The sequence below is a fragment of the Hemiscyllium ocellatum genome (assembly GCF_020745735.1).
Source record: "Hemiscyllium ocellatum isolate sHemOce1 chromosome 27 unlocalized genomic scaffold, sHemOce1.pat.X.cur. SUPER_27_unloc_6, whole genome shotgun sequence".
In the NCBI taxonomy this organism is placed as follows: Eukaryota; Metazoa; Chordata; class Chondrichthyes; order Orectolobiformes; family Hemiscylliidae; genus Hemiscyllium; species Hemiscyllium ocellatum.
The window spans coordinates 882,953-897,805 of record NW_026867515.1 but is presented as its reverse complement, the minus strand read 5'-3'; the positions used below and the strand labels follow the sequence as shown (position 1 = coordinate 897,805).

Sequence of the window (14,853 nt, the reverse complement as noted above, 5' to 3'; positions counted from 1 at the left end):
CCTTCCTGCACTCGGGGCAGAAGAGCGGCCTCTCCTCGGTGTGGACCCACTGGTGTCTCAGCAGGTGGGAAGAACAGCGAAGGCCACCTTGCACTTGTGGCCGGAGAACAGCCTTCCCCGGTGTGGACCAACTGGTGCGTCAGCAGGGCAGAGGAATCACTGAAGGCCTTCCCACACTCAGGGCAGCAGAAGGGCCTCTTCCCCTCTGTGGACCCATTGATTCTTTAGAACCCTTTCAATTTCCACAATATCCTTCTGATAGGAGGAAGACCAGAATTGCACACAATATTCCCAAAGTAGTCTAACCAATGTCCTGTACAGCCACAACATAACTTTCCAACTCCAATACACAGTCAGAGGATCGGGAAACCTCTCAAAACCCACAAAAACAAACAGGAAAGAATGGAGGACAAACCGAAGTTTTGAGAGTCAGCTTGGAAGCATCACTGAGAAATCGGCGGACTGGGTTTATTGGGTAGCCGTTCTCCTTAAATACTCTATATACGTATTTCTCTTGTACTCTTCGTAGTTTCTCTGTGCTGCAGTGTGTAGTGGCTTGTTGAAATAATGTCCTGATGCAGCTTCGTTTGTGGGTGTTGGGATGATTGTTTCTGTAGTTAAGTATTTGGTTTGTGTGTGTTGTTTTTCTGTAGACGCTAGTTTGAAGTTCCCCATTGACTGTTCGCTCTACTGTGACAACTAAGAATGGCACTTTGTTGTTGTTCTCCTCCTCTTCAAACCAGGAGCCCCCCTCAGGCCATAGTCTCACTACTTGGAACACCAATACACAGACTATTCAAAGGCATCTACTGAAGACTAAAACACCAAGTCGAAGATTCACGGCACTCCATTTACTCCATCCAAGAATTCTTGAACACCAAAGACACTAAGATAGAAGAGGATGGAATAATGCTGTCCTTTGACATAGAGCCCTGTTCACATCCATTAACATCAACGTGGCCAAAGAAAACTGAAGACACTACTCGAAGAACCAAAGACACAAACACAGCAACAACTTCATCAGCAAAGATAGCACTGTCAACCTCGTGGAACTGTGCCTTACCTCCCACTTCCTATTCAGTAACAAGCCCTACAAACTAATAAAGGAAATAACCAATAAACCACCAGTATCAGGATTCCTAGCAGAAGCAATAATGCAGACACTCGAACAAACAGCTCTTCCAACGACCCAACCCAAACTTTGTGTCCGCCACAGTGATGACACTTTTTTTAAAGGTTAGATTATTTACAGTGTGGAAACAGGCCCTTCGGCCCAACAAGTCAACACCGACCCGCCGAAGCGCAACCCACCCATACCTAACACTACGGGCAACTCACCTGACCCACACATCTTTGGGCTGTGGGAGGAAACCGACGCAGAGAACGTGCAAACTCCACACAGTCAGTCGCCTGAGGTGGAAATTGAACCCGGGCCTCAGGTGCTGTGAGGCAGCAGTGCTAACCGCTGTGCCACCGTGCCGCTCAGAGTTTTGTTATGAAAAAATGAAACAAATTAGAGGAAACCTACAACACCATCAACAATATCCTCACTGGCATAAAATTCACAAAAGAGGAGAACAACACCAAAGTGCGATTTCTAGATGTCACAGTCGAGCGAGCAGTCAATGGTAAATTCAAAACAGCCTCAACAGGAAAACAGCGCACGCGAACTAAGTACTAAGCTACAGAAGCAATCACCCCTACACATACAAACAAACTGAATCAGGACACTATTTCAACGAGCCATTACACACTGCAGCACCCAGTAACTACCAAGACCAAGATGTAACTGAGAGTGGGTAGCCAAAATATCCACTGAAAATTGCTTCCCTGACCGGGAATCGAACCCGGGCCGCAGCGGTGAAAGCGCCGAATCCTAACCACTAGACCACCAGGGATATATCTGCGAACGTCGACAGCTCTACTAAAGATTGCTTTCCTGCGCGGAAATCGAACCCACGCCACGGTTGTGAGAAGGCTTCCACCAATGTCATTTCTTGTACCCATTGCTCCCGATGCGGTCTCCTCTACATTGGGGAGACTGGAGACTCCTCGCAGAGTCAAGTCACAGCGCTTGAGGGAGCATCTCCAGGACACCCGCACCAATCAACCCCATCGTCCTATGGCCCAAAATTTCAACCTCCCCCGCCCCGTCCCACTCTGCTGAGGATATGCTGGTCCTGGGCCTCCTCCATCGCCGCTCCCTCCCCACCCGATGCCTGGAGGAAGAACGCCCCATCTTCCGTCAGGGATGAATTCAACCCCAGGGCATCTGTTTCCTTATTTTCCCTCCCTCACCTTACCTCAGTTCCAACCTTCCAGCTCAGCGCTGTCCTCATGAACTGTCCTACCTGCCAATCTCCCTTCCCACCTATCCACTCCACCCTCTTCTCTGATCTGTCACCTCCATCCCACCACCATTCACCTATTGTGCTCTTTGCTACTTTCGGCCCAGCACCCCCCAATTTATCTCGCCACCCCTGGAAGCGTCCTGCCTCTATTCCTGATGAAGGGCTTTAACCCGAAACGTCGATTTTCCTGTTCCTCGGAAGCTGTCTGACCTGCTGCGCTTTTCCAGCACCACTCTGATCTAAACTCTGGTTTCCAGCATCTGCAGTCCTCACTTTTGCCTACCCAATAAACCCAGTGTGCCAATTTCACATGAACAAACTGACACAAGCAGACACAACATCTGCAGAAACGCTAGCCACATTACTTTACATTAAAGACATCTGTGAAATGATGTCCAGACAACTCAACCCGCTCAGCATTAAACAGCGGCTAATGAACCAGAAATACCCAGTACAAACAACCAGCAAACGTATGTTATTTACAAAATACCATAAGACCATAAGACATAGGAGTGGAAGTAAGGCCATTCGGCCCATCGAGTCCACTCCGCCATTCAATCATGGCTGATGGGCATTTCAATTCCACTTACCAGCGTTCTCCCCGTAGCCCTTAATTCCTCGAGACAACAAGAATCTATCAATCCCTGCCTTGAAGACATTTAGCGTCCCTGCCTCCACTGCACTCCGTGGCAATGAATTCCACAGGCCCACCACCCTCTGGATGAAGAAATGTCTCCGCATTTCTGTTCTGAATTGACCCCCTCTAATTCTAAGGCTGCGTCCACGGGTCCTAGTCTCCTCGCCTAATGGAAACAATTTCCTAGCGTCCACCCTTTCCAAGCCATGTATTATCTTGTACGTCTCTATGAAGTCTCCACTTAATCTTCTAAACTCCAATGAATACAATCCCAGGATCCTCAGCCGTTCCTCATATATTAGACCTACCATTCCAGGGATCATCCGTGTGAATCTCCGCTGGACACGTTCCAGTGCCAGTATGTCCTTCCTGAGGTGTGGGGACCAAACCTGGACGCAGTACTCCAAATGGGGCCTATCCAGAGCTTTATAAAGTCTCAGTAGCACATCTCTGCTTTTATATTTCAACCCTCTTGAGATAAGTGACAACATTGCATTCGCTTTCTTAATCATGGATTCAACCTGAATGTTTACCTTTAGAGAATCCTCGACTAGCACTCCCAGATCCCTTTGTACTTTGGCTTTACTAATTTTCTCACCATTTAGAAAGTAGTCTATGCTTTTATTGTTTTTGCCAAAGTGCAAGACCTCGCATTTGCTCACGTTGAATTCCATCAACCATTTCCTGGACCACTCTCCCAAACTGTCTAGATCCTTCTGTAGCCTCCGCTCTTCCGTACTACCTGCCTGTCCACCTAACTTCGTATCATCTGCAAACTTCGCTCGAATGCCCCTAGTCCCTTCATCCAAATCATTAATATATAAAGTGAACAGCTGTGGCCCCAACACCGAACCCTGCGCGACACCACTCGTCACCAGCTGCCATTCCGAAAAAGAACCTTTTATCCCAACTCTCTGCCTTCTGTCAGACAGCCAATCCTCAATCCATCCCAGCAGCTCACTTCGAACACCATGGGCCCTCACCTTGCTCAGCAGCCTCCCGTGTGGCATCTCATCAACGGCCTTTTGAAAGTCTAGATAGACCAGATCGACTGGGTTTCCCTGGTCTAACCTACTTGTCACCTCTTCAAAGAATTCCAACAGGTTTGTCAGGCATGACCTTCCCTTACTAAATCCATGTTGACTTGTTCTAATCAGTCACTGCTCTTCTAAGAATTTAGAAACCTCATCCTTAATGATGGATTCTAGAATTTTACCAAGAACCGAGGTTAAGCTAATTAGCCTATAATTTTCCATCTTTTGTCTTGATCCTTTCTTGAATAAGGGGATTACAACAGCCATCTTCCAATCATCCGGGACCTTTCCTGACTCCAGTGACTCTTGAAAGATCTCAACCAATGCCTCCGCTATTTCCTCAGCCACCTCTCTCATAACTCTAGGATGTATCCCATCGGGACCAGGAGATTTATCAATTTTAAGACCTTTTAACTTTTCTAGCACTATCTCTTTTGTAATGGCAACCATACTCAACTCAGCCCCCTGACTCCCTTTAATTGTTGGGATATTTCCTTGTATTATACCATACAAGAAAATATGTACATGAACTCTGCCACACAGTTCCCTGTGGCAAGAAATGCTGGGAAGAGATAAGGAACATTTTTTCAGCCAAAACGAATCGGCACTGACTGGACAGCCATTTAAAATCAACGCTGTCATGTCACGATAGAAGATCGAAAGGGATGTACGGTTTTCTTATTTTCTGAAGATTTACAAAGCTGAGACTGGGTTTTGGTGTTTCTTCCCTTTCCACTCCCAGGAACCACAGTGGTTGGGGCGGTGAGTTAAGGAGAGTGAAATGTGCCCGTGAGCAGCGTGTCGGGCTATTTCAGCTTCCTCTCCTCTGACAGCGCTGTGACTTGACTCCGATGTTCTCAGGGACACTTACTGAAGCGAGACAGTGAAGAGTCTCGTTCCTGCAGATCAGGAATTCAAACCGAATGCCGGCTTCAAACCGAATGCTTTCCATAGTCCCAACTTTGTGAAGCAATATCTTTCACTAGCAAATAAAACACCCTTGTCCTCAGGTGCCTGCTTCATTTCGATCACGATTTCCATCCCCTCACTGTTCTAGTCTCATTTCCAAACACTTGACTCATTGCCTCAAAAGCAGCTCTGTGGGTATCTGCTTGTTCCACCCGAACAGGCAGTGGGTTACAGATTCCCGACCAGTCCCAATGTGATTGAAATATTTCAACCCCTCCACTGATTTGCATCATTAAAAAAACCGTGGAGCAATCTCCCTTTCTTTTTGACGACAGTTCTCAAATGTAGTCGTCAGGATTCACACCTGCATGCGGAAACCGCAATGGATTTCATGTCCATCGCATTAATCACTCGGCCCACCAATACAGAACCACACTGGCAGCTTCATTTCCCAGGTCTCTCTGCCTGTGGAGCTGAGAAACAGTAAATAATTGCAGAGTTTTTTTGAATCCAGTCACTTCACAGGTTTCGAAAGGATTAAATATCTGCAAATGGCAAGTCTGTGTGTTTCATCCCGAAAGATGAAATGCACGTTCAGCTAAAAACAACAACAGAAATTGCAGAAGCAACTCAGCAGGTCAGGCAGCATCTGTGGAAAGAGAATCAGAGACAACATTTCAGAACTTTTTTTCCTTCTCCAGGTACAGCCAAACCCGCGGAGTTTCTCCAGCAGTTTCTCTTTCTGTCTCGGATTCTCAGCATCCGTAGTCCTTTACGTTAGAAATTCAATCAATTCAGAAACTCCTTTGTGCTTCCTCAGTGGAGAAGATTTCCGTTTGGGAAACATTTTCCTGACACCATTAAAAACGCGAAATTCGCAGTGGTAGGAGCGAGAAACACACCTCGCTGGTCTGGAACCACCAGCCTTTAGATTGACAGCCGAACGCACTGATTTATTGAGCCACAGAGACAGGGTAGGACGCCCAGCCCCGCAGCCTCTTTGAGGAAGCTACTATTCAATTCATAATTCAGCTTGCCCCGCCCAGAACTACTATTGTCTTCTATCAGTTTTACTTTTCCATAATAAAGCCTTGGACATTCACTGTGGAGACACCGGGGATAGTCTGATCCCACCACCTGCAGGCACATCTATGTCACAAGGAACTAGCCCTCCTACACCGGGGCCAACGCCCTCCGAGCCTTTCAGTGTTTTGCCTCTTACCGAATTTTCTCATTGACCCCCAGCCGTGAAGGGGTTTGAATTCCTGATATGCAGAGAATTCTTTCAATGTCTCAGATCAGTTCATGTCCCGAGAATGTCAGAGTCAATCTCCCGGCCTTTTAAACAAGGGGACGGTGTCTGGACTGTCTCTGCTCAGTCGGACAGTTCATCCTTCATTCTCCTCTAATTTCACTTCCCAAAGAGTTTCTAAAGCTTCACAAAGCTGGAGACTGGGATTTCTCTTTTACTTCCTGAGAATTATTCCACCTGCTAACTGACAATATTTTGCCAAAATCTCTTCCCTATTGTAACACTTGCATCATGTCCAGGGATGAGGAATTTCCATTTTGTTGAGACATTCCCAATTTGGGAATGTTGTCTTTGGAACAAAGAAGGTTAACTGGAGATTTCTAGGGGCTGTTAGCAATGATGGGAGAAGAAGTGGTGGGACTGGGCAGGTGAATGATCAGAAGAACCTATTACCACTGACCAGGGTCAGTTACCAGAGGACAGGGTTTGAAGTTATTTAATGGAATTCAGCATTTGTGTAGAACAAACACAGCGAATACTGTAGAAAGCCAACGGGTCGAGCAGCATCTGTGGAAAGGTAAACAGAGCCGACGTTTTGAGTGTGCTACGGTTTTTGTTCAGAACTCAGTGATTTGCCTCTTCCCGAAGTTGGTCCAGGTCTGTGTCTCAATTGGCAAACACATGGCAAGTGCAGTGTCGCAATGTGGCTCCGGGCCAATGAGAAAATTCGGGAAGAGGCAAAACACTGAAAGGCTCGGAGGGCAATGGCCCCGGTGTTGGAGAGCTAATTCCTCGTGACATGGATGTGCCTGCAGATGGTGGGATCACACTGTCCCCATGTCTCCACAATGAATGTCCAAGGCTTTATAAAGGAAAAGTAAAACTGATAGAAGACAATGGTAATTCTGGACGGTGCAATATGAATTATGAATTGAATAGTAACTTCCTCAAAGAGATTGTGGGCATAGTGCTGGCATCTGTCTCTGTGGCGCAATTGGTCAGCGCGTTCGGCTGTTAACCGAAAGGTTGGTGGTTCGAGACCACCCAGGGACGGAGTGTTTTGATTTTTTTTTAAAAAACAAAATCAGTGCATTGTTTAAATGATGATATATTGGAATGTGGAGAAAGTGAGGAGAAGAGGTGAAAGTCGAAAAATGTGGCACTGGAAAAGCGCAATAGATCAGGCAGCATCTGAGGAGCAGGACAGTGAGTTTCGGGCACAAGCCCTTCATCAGGAATGATGTAAGGATGTACAAAGGGGTCTCAGAGACCCTCCAGTCAATGCCAGTTGTCGGGCAGATGCAGCAGGCAATGAGCAAGGCAAGTGATATATTACGAAGAGGAATTGAGTTCAGAAGTGGGGTCATTGAACATATTCAAGGCTAAGTTCATCTGAGTTTTGAACAACAAAGAAGTGGATGGTTTTGGAGGGAGATAAGAAAATGGTTCTAAGACCAGTACAGGTCAGTCACAGAGTCAGACAGCACTGAACAGACCCTTCATCCACCTAGTCCATGCTGAGTACATCCTCAAACTAAACTCGTCCCACCTACCAGTGTTTGGCCCATAAACCTGCGAACCTTTCATATTCATGTACTTATCCAAATGTCCTTTAAACGTTGTAACTGTGAATGTATAAAATCATGAAGGGCATGGATAGGATAAATAGACAAAGTCTTTTCCCTCGGGTTGTGGAATCCAGAACGAGAGAGCATGGGTTTAGCGTTAGAGGGGAAAGATGCAAAAGAGATCTAAGGGGCATCTTTTTCACGCAGAGGATGGTGCGTTTTTTGAATGAACTGCCAGAGGAAGTGGTGAAGTCTCGTACGATTGCAACATTTAAAAGGCATTTGGTTAGGTATATGAAAAGAAAGGATTTGGAGGGATATGGGGCCGTGTGCTGTCAGGTGGGACAAGATTGGGTTGGGATAGTTGGTCGGCATGGACAAGTTGGACCAAACAGTTTGTTTCTGTGCTGTACATCTCTATGACTCTATGACTTTCTCTGGAAATTCATTCTGCAGTCAGACCACTCTCTTAAAAAAAATCCTTGTCCTGTCTTTATAAAATCTTTCTCTACTCACCTCAAAATATTTGCTTCCCTGATCCTGAAACCCCCAGCTGAGGGAAAGGACACCTGTTGTTCACCTCATCCGTATCCCTCATGATTTTATAATCCTCGACAAGGTCACCTCTCAATCTCCTATGTTCCAGTGAGAAAAGTTCCAGCCTATCCACCCTAGATGTAGGTATATTCATATCCAGTTATGACGTGTTCAATGCTGGTGCAGGCTGGAAAGATCATGTGGTTTACTCCTGCTCCCAATTAATCCTGGCTGTTGCGTTTCTCAGCCCCATTCTCCCAATTTCTCCCCGCAACTCTCAACCTCTGATACTCCATCCCAGTGTTAAACATACTCAGTGACCTGGCCTCCACAGTTTTCTGTGACAATGAATTCCATAGATTCACCACTCTCTGGCTAAAGACATTTCTCCTAATCTCCATTCTCCCTTTATGCTGAGGCTATGCCCATGGGTATTAGTCTCTCCTCCCAATGAAAACGTCTTCCCAATTTCCACTCTGTCCAGGATGTTCAATATTCTGTACGTTTCAGTTAGATTCCCCCCTGAGTGTGGGCCTGTTAGTCAGCATGAACCAGACCCTTCAGGATGAGGACAGCAGGGATTAGGTTCAACAAAGTGAGAATGGAGGGAGAGTGTGTAGGATGGAGATTTTCAGCTTTGAGGGAATAAGAGAGGAAAGAAAGTTTGACATAAATTGTAATTGATCAGATGAGCCAATGGGCCAAGGAGTGGCGGATGGAGTTTAATTTAGACAAATATGAGCTGTTGCATTTTGATGAAGCAAATCAGGGCAGGACCTATGTGGTTAATGGTAAATTCCTGGGGAGTGTTGATGAACAAAGAAACCTTGCAAAGCAGGTTCATAGTTCCTTGAAAGTGGAGTTGCAAGTAGATAGGATAGCAAGGAAGGCGTTGGTACGCTTTCCTTTCTTGGTCAGAACACTGAGTTATAGGAGTTTGGAGGTAACGTTGTGGATGCACAGGACACTGGAAAGGCCACTTTTGGAATACCGCACTCAGTTCTGGTTTCCCTGCTGTCGGAAAGGTGTTATGCTGTCGGAAAGGTGTTATGAAAAGTGAAAGGGTTCGGAAAAGATTTAGGAAGTTGTTGCCAGAGTTAGAGGGTTTGAGCTACAGGGAGAGGCTGAATCGGCTGGGGCTGTATTCCCTGGAGCGTCTGTGACCATTCGAAGTTAATAAGGGGCATGTATAGGGTGAATATCGGAGATCTTTTCCCCAGGATATGGGAGTCCTAAAGTAGAGAGTATAAGTTTGAGGTGAGGGGAGGGGGGGTGGGGGGGTGGAAGACTTTGAAGGGACCTGAGGGGCAGCATTTTCATGCAGAGGATGATGTGTGCATGGAACAAGCTGCCAGAGGAAATGGTGGAGGCTGGTACAATTACAATATTTAAAGGCATCTGGATGAGTATATGAATAAGAAGGGTTTAGAAGGTTATGGGCCAAATGCTGGCAAATGGGACGAGATTAATTTTGGATATCTGGTTGGCACAGACGAGTTGGACGAAGGGTCTGTTTTCGTACTGCATGACTCTAATGATCTTTGGTGAAAGCAAAAATGTCGCTGTGAAGAGTGGACTTTCAGAAGCAGCTTTCAAAGATGTTTTGCACTTACGAGGAGCATAAATCTTCTTTTTTTTAAGATAGCAGCTGAGTGAGTGACATCCAGGACTTTGTTAGAAAGTGGGAATTCATTGCACTGTTGGGATGTAGTGTTTTAAGGTTTACCGGCAGTAAGTACAGTGTGCTGAGCGGGGAGCCTAGTGAAGGGTTAGGTCGGTTTTTGTTTAAATTGTTCATTTCTGTCAGGCTCCAACATTGTATTTCCAATGCTGTCAATCAGAAGGTACAGTGAATCAGTAACTGGTATCGTTAGAAGCCTTACTATTTTCAGTACTGCAGGCATTGCATTGTTTCTTCAGCATTGTAAAGGTCGCTGGCAGCAGTGGGAGGTGTGGGCTGTATTCACTAGAAATGATTAAGCATTTAGATAATACACATACAAGAGGGCAGGGTGGGATTTGTCTTTCGATTTGTGGAAGATGGGGCATTCTGGGTGCTGTGATCTGGGGCAAAAATAACTGCAGTATATCATTGAATCCCTACAGTGTGGAAGCAGGCCATTCAGGCCATCGAGTCCACACGGAGCCCTCCAAAAATACACCAACCAGACACACCTCCCAACCATTCCACCATCACCATCTCATCAGGTCTTTACTGCTGGCGGTTGAGACTAGGCTGCAAGATTAGGGGGGAGCAGAATTCGGACAGAAATGAGGAGGAGCTGGTTTTCCCAGAGGTCGGTGCATCTATGGAATTCTGCGCCCAAGGAAGCAGTAAAAGCAGCTTCATTAAGACACTGTTGCATGGGTTTTTGCGTGGTAAGGGAATTAAGTGTAGTTGGGATAATGCAAGTAGGAGGAGCTGAGGTGATTGATAGATCAGCCATGATTTTAATGAATGGCGGAGCAGGGTCGATGGGCCAAATGGCCTACTGCTTCTATTACTTTGAAACGATAACCCTGCGTTTCCCATGTCTAACCCACCTAACCTGCACAACCCTGGACACTGGGCAATTTAACATGGCGAATCCAAATCAAGGCCGGTGAGAAATGGAGTGATGTGGAAAATAAACATCAGAGAATGAGAGAAAGGGACAAGGAGAATAAATGTACTAGCAATCAAAACTGGATTCTAACCATCACAAAAATTAAAACTAAAAGCTCAGTATGTGAATGTGTGCTGCATTGTAACAAAAGCGAATTAATTGACTGCACATGTTGAAGAGAATAATTCTGATCTGAGACTCCTTACAGAGGTATGTCTTCAGAATGATAAGGATTGGACCGGAATATCGAGGGGATACGTGGCATTGAAGACGAGTGGGAAGCTCAGTAACGGTAGAGGATGGGCACTGCTAATCAAAACACTGATAACACGGTAGTCTGATGTCAGCTCGGATTTCAGGTCCTGATTTCTCTGTCAGCTGATCTCCCTGTTCCCACAGAGCTGGATGTTGTCTGTTCTCAGCTCTGCTTGATTTCTGCTGAAACTTTGGCCCCCTTTTACACCTTCTGGGGCAATAAAATATTCTGAGCTCCCTGAAAATGACACCTTATCTATACCTCTCCTGATATTAAAAACCTCTATAAAGTTATCTGTCAACTTGCTAGGCTCCGTTGGAAAAATGTTCCAGCTTCTTCTTAACTCAAACCCTCCATTCCCAGCAACATCCTGGTAAAGTAGGGAATAAGGAATTGTATCAAATCACATAAATGTACTGTCTGAAATAATCTGGCTGTGTTCTTGCCTGAGATATTGAGAGTCCCTGGTGTAAGTAATTACGAATGCAATTATTTTGGTCACAGAATTGGGCAATCATTTAGCAACAAAGTGACCTACTCTGATAACGAGATAGTGGTCATTTCTACGGTAAGTGAACAGTTTGTAGATCAGGGAGATGAAGTTCCAAACACTTGGGAAGAGCAAGAAATGATTGTGATAAATAAGACAAAGAACTGTGGATGATGGAAATCTGAAACAAAAACTGAGAACACTGGAAAAACTCAGCAGGACTGGAAGCATCTGTGGAGAGAAAGCAGAGTTAAAGTTTCGAGTCCAACCACTCCTCTTCAGGATTCTGAAATAGTTTGTGAGAACCCCTTAAGTCATCTGCCCAGCTTTAAGACCATAATATACAGGAGCAGGATGAGGCCATTTGGCCCATCGAGTCTGCTCCACCTGTCGATCACGGCTGATATGTTTCTCCATCCCATTCTGCTGCCGTCTCCTCATAACCCTTGACCCCTTCCTAATCAAGAACCTATCTCTGTATTAAATGCCCTCAATGACTTGGCATCCTCAACCCTTCTCCGAGTGGAAACATCATCTCCACATCCACACTATCCAGTCATAGAGTAGCACAGCGCTGCCTGACCAACTGTGATCTCCATCATTGGTTATTTTCAAGAAGCATTCCAGCATCTACAACAACGCGCTTCTAAATTTTGTACCCAGTTGGTTAGCTCTCCCGAGATCGCGTGAGATTTATCCTTACTCAACAATCCACTGTGTGGTACAATTAACAAAAGTCCCAGTCCCCACCTCGTTCTGCCCACAGTAGTAGCACGATAGCTCAGTGATTAGCACTGCCTCATAGTACCAAGGACCCGAGTTCGATTCCAGGCTTGGGACGACTGTCTGTTTGGTTTCTGCACGTTCTACCCGCTGTGTCTGCGTGGGTTTTCTCCGGGTGCTCTGGTTTACTCCCAAAATCTAAAAATGTTCTGGTGAATTGGCAGAACTAAACGGGCCCTCAGTGTGCATTAGTCAGGAGTAAATGTGGAATAATGGGATAGAAGAATGTGTCTGGATGGGTTACACTTTGGACAGGCGGTGTGGACTTGTTGGGCTGAATGGCGTATTTCCACATTGTAGGAATTCTACGTGGCATTCCCCCAACTCCAGAAACTCAGAGCTCTTGGCTTTTCCCATGGAGAGTGTGGGGGGAGGGAAACAGTGTTTTACACGGGAGGAAGGTTTGGTGAGTGTGAAGCTACAACTAAACGTAGTGCATTACTTGAGCTGTTTCCCCGGTATACCAGAGGCTGCGGGTTGACCTTACAGACGTTTATCGAATCATGAGAGGCAAGCATAGGGTAAATAGACAAGGTCATTTCCCTGGGATGGGAGAAGTCCAGAAAAGGAGGGTAATATGTTTGGGGTGAGGGAGGCAAGTGTAAGGAATGATCTGCCGGAGGAAGTGATGGGTGTAGTTCCAATTATAACATTTAAAAGGCAGTTGGATGGGTATATGAATAGGAAGAGTTCAGAGGGATATGGGCCAAGTACTGGTAAATGAGACGAGATTAATTTAGGCTATCTGGTCGGCACAGATGAGTTAGACCGAAGGACCTGTTTTTGTGCTGTGTATCTCTATGACTCTGGTTTGCTTGTAATGTTTGCCATGCCTGTGTGTTCAGTTTCTGTCTGGTGTCGGTGATATCTCATTTCCTTCAGCTCCCCACGTCCACCTCCCCAGATGTTAACCATTTCGTGTCTGGTGGTTTCTCAAGAAGCTGCATTGAAGTTTCACCCTGAATTGACATTTTTTTTGCTTCCCAAAAGCAGACTTACTCACTCCTAGATGTCATGAAAGATGCTAGCTTTCAGGTAGATGTAGCCAAAATTCAGAGGTGTCTATCATGATGTTTTCACTTTTCGGTCTCTGTAAGTTCCTGAATCAGTACCGTCAGGAGAATTAGTTTGAGCGGAGTGAGAATAGAGGGTTGAGAGAGGGTGGGATGGTGCTTTAAATTTTTTGGAAAAAGAAAAGAATCTTTTGCGGAAAGTAGAATTGCTTGTTTGGAATTTCTAACCTGGACTGACAGTGATGATTTTTGTAATCTCTTTTTACAGATTATTTGAAGATCTGAAGACAGAAGTTTCAAAATCAATAGCTGAAGGGCTTTGCCTGAAACATTGACTCTACTGCTCCTCAGATGCTGCCTGATCTGCTGTGCTTTTCCAGCATTGCACTTTGACTGTGACTCTGACTCTCCAGTCCTCAATTTCACGTCAGTGTCTGACAGTCACTGAATCCATCGGCACTATAACAATTTTCGACTCTGATTCTGTGAGAAGGAACCAAGCTTTTTGGTTCCTGTTTCAGTACGTTTTCAGCATCAGTGAGACTGGAAGAGAGACCCGACTGTTGCAGCACTCTGATTGTGGAGCCAGAAAGCGCTATACAGACTGAGAAGAGGAATTCACGGCAGGGAGATGCTGTACTCGCGTTTGTGTGCAGCTGAAGCTTTGGTCATGGAGAAAGCCAAGGAATCCCGTCCCTTGGAGAAGCCATGGAAGTGTGGCGACTGTGGGAAAAGCTTCTGTTTCCCTTCTGACCTGGAGATTCATGGGCGCAGTCACACCAGGGAGAGGCCGATCTCCTGCCCTGAGTGCGGGACGGGCTTCCGCAATTCCTGCCACCTGCTGGGCCATCAGCGGGTCCACATGAGGGAGAGACTCTTGAGCTGCCCTGAGTGCGAGAAGGTCTTCAGCAATTCTTCCGTTCTGCAGAGGTACCAGCGGGTCCACACGAGCAACAGGCGTTTCCCTTGCCCGAGTGTGGAAAGGGCTTCAGCAATTCCTTTTGCCTGTTGAAGCACCAGGGGGTCCACATGGGAGAGAGGCCCATCAGATGTCCCAAGTGCTGGAAGATCTTCAGCAGTTCCTCCGTTCTGCAGAGGCACCAGCGGGTCCACACAGGCGAGAGGACATTCGCCTGCCCCGAAAGCAGGAAGGTATTCAACTATCTTGCTGACCCACCGCCGTGTCCACATATTGGAGAAAACCCTTCAGCTGCTCCAAGTCGGAAAGGCCTTTAATGATACCTCTGCCCTGCTGAGGCACCAGCGGGTCCACACTGGGGGTAAGCTATTCTCCTGTCTGAAGTGCGGGAAGGGTTTACCCAGGCATCCCACCTTCGGGACCATACGGGGAAGAGGCCCTTACCCTGCCCAGAGTGCAGGAAGACCTTCTGCAATTCCTCCCACCTGCTGAGACACA

General features: G+C 46.3%; 1 protein-coding gene and 2 non-coding genes across 3 annotated transcripts in view; 2 read left to right on the top strand and 1 right to left on the bottom strand.

Annotated features, from left to right (window-relative positions):
• Nucleotides 1-14,853, top strand: part of LOC132808475 (gastrula zinc finger protein XlCGF7.1-like) — a 506,159-nt gene that overhangs the window by 150,410 nt on the left and 340,896 nt on the right. The window lies entirely within an intron of this gene.
• Nucleotides 1,827-1,898, bottom strand: trnae-uuc (transfer RNA glutamic acid (anticodon UUC)). The gene has a single exon. It is a non-coding gene; the product is annotated as a tRNA-Glu (tRNA).
• Nucleotides 7,163-7,236, top strand: trnan-guu (transfer RNA asparagine (anticodon GUU)). Its single transcript has one exon. It is a non-coding gene; the product is annotated as a tRNA-Asn (tRNA).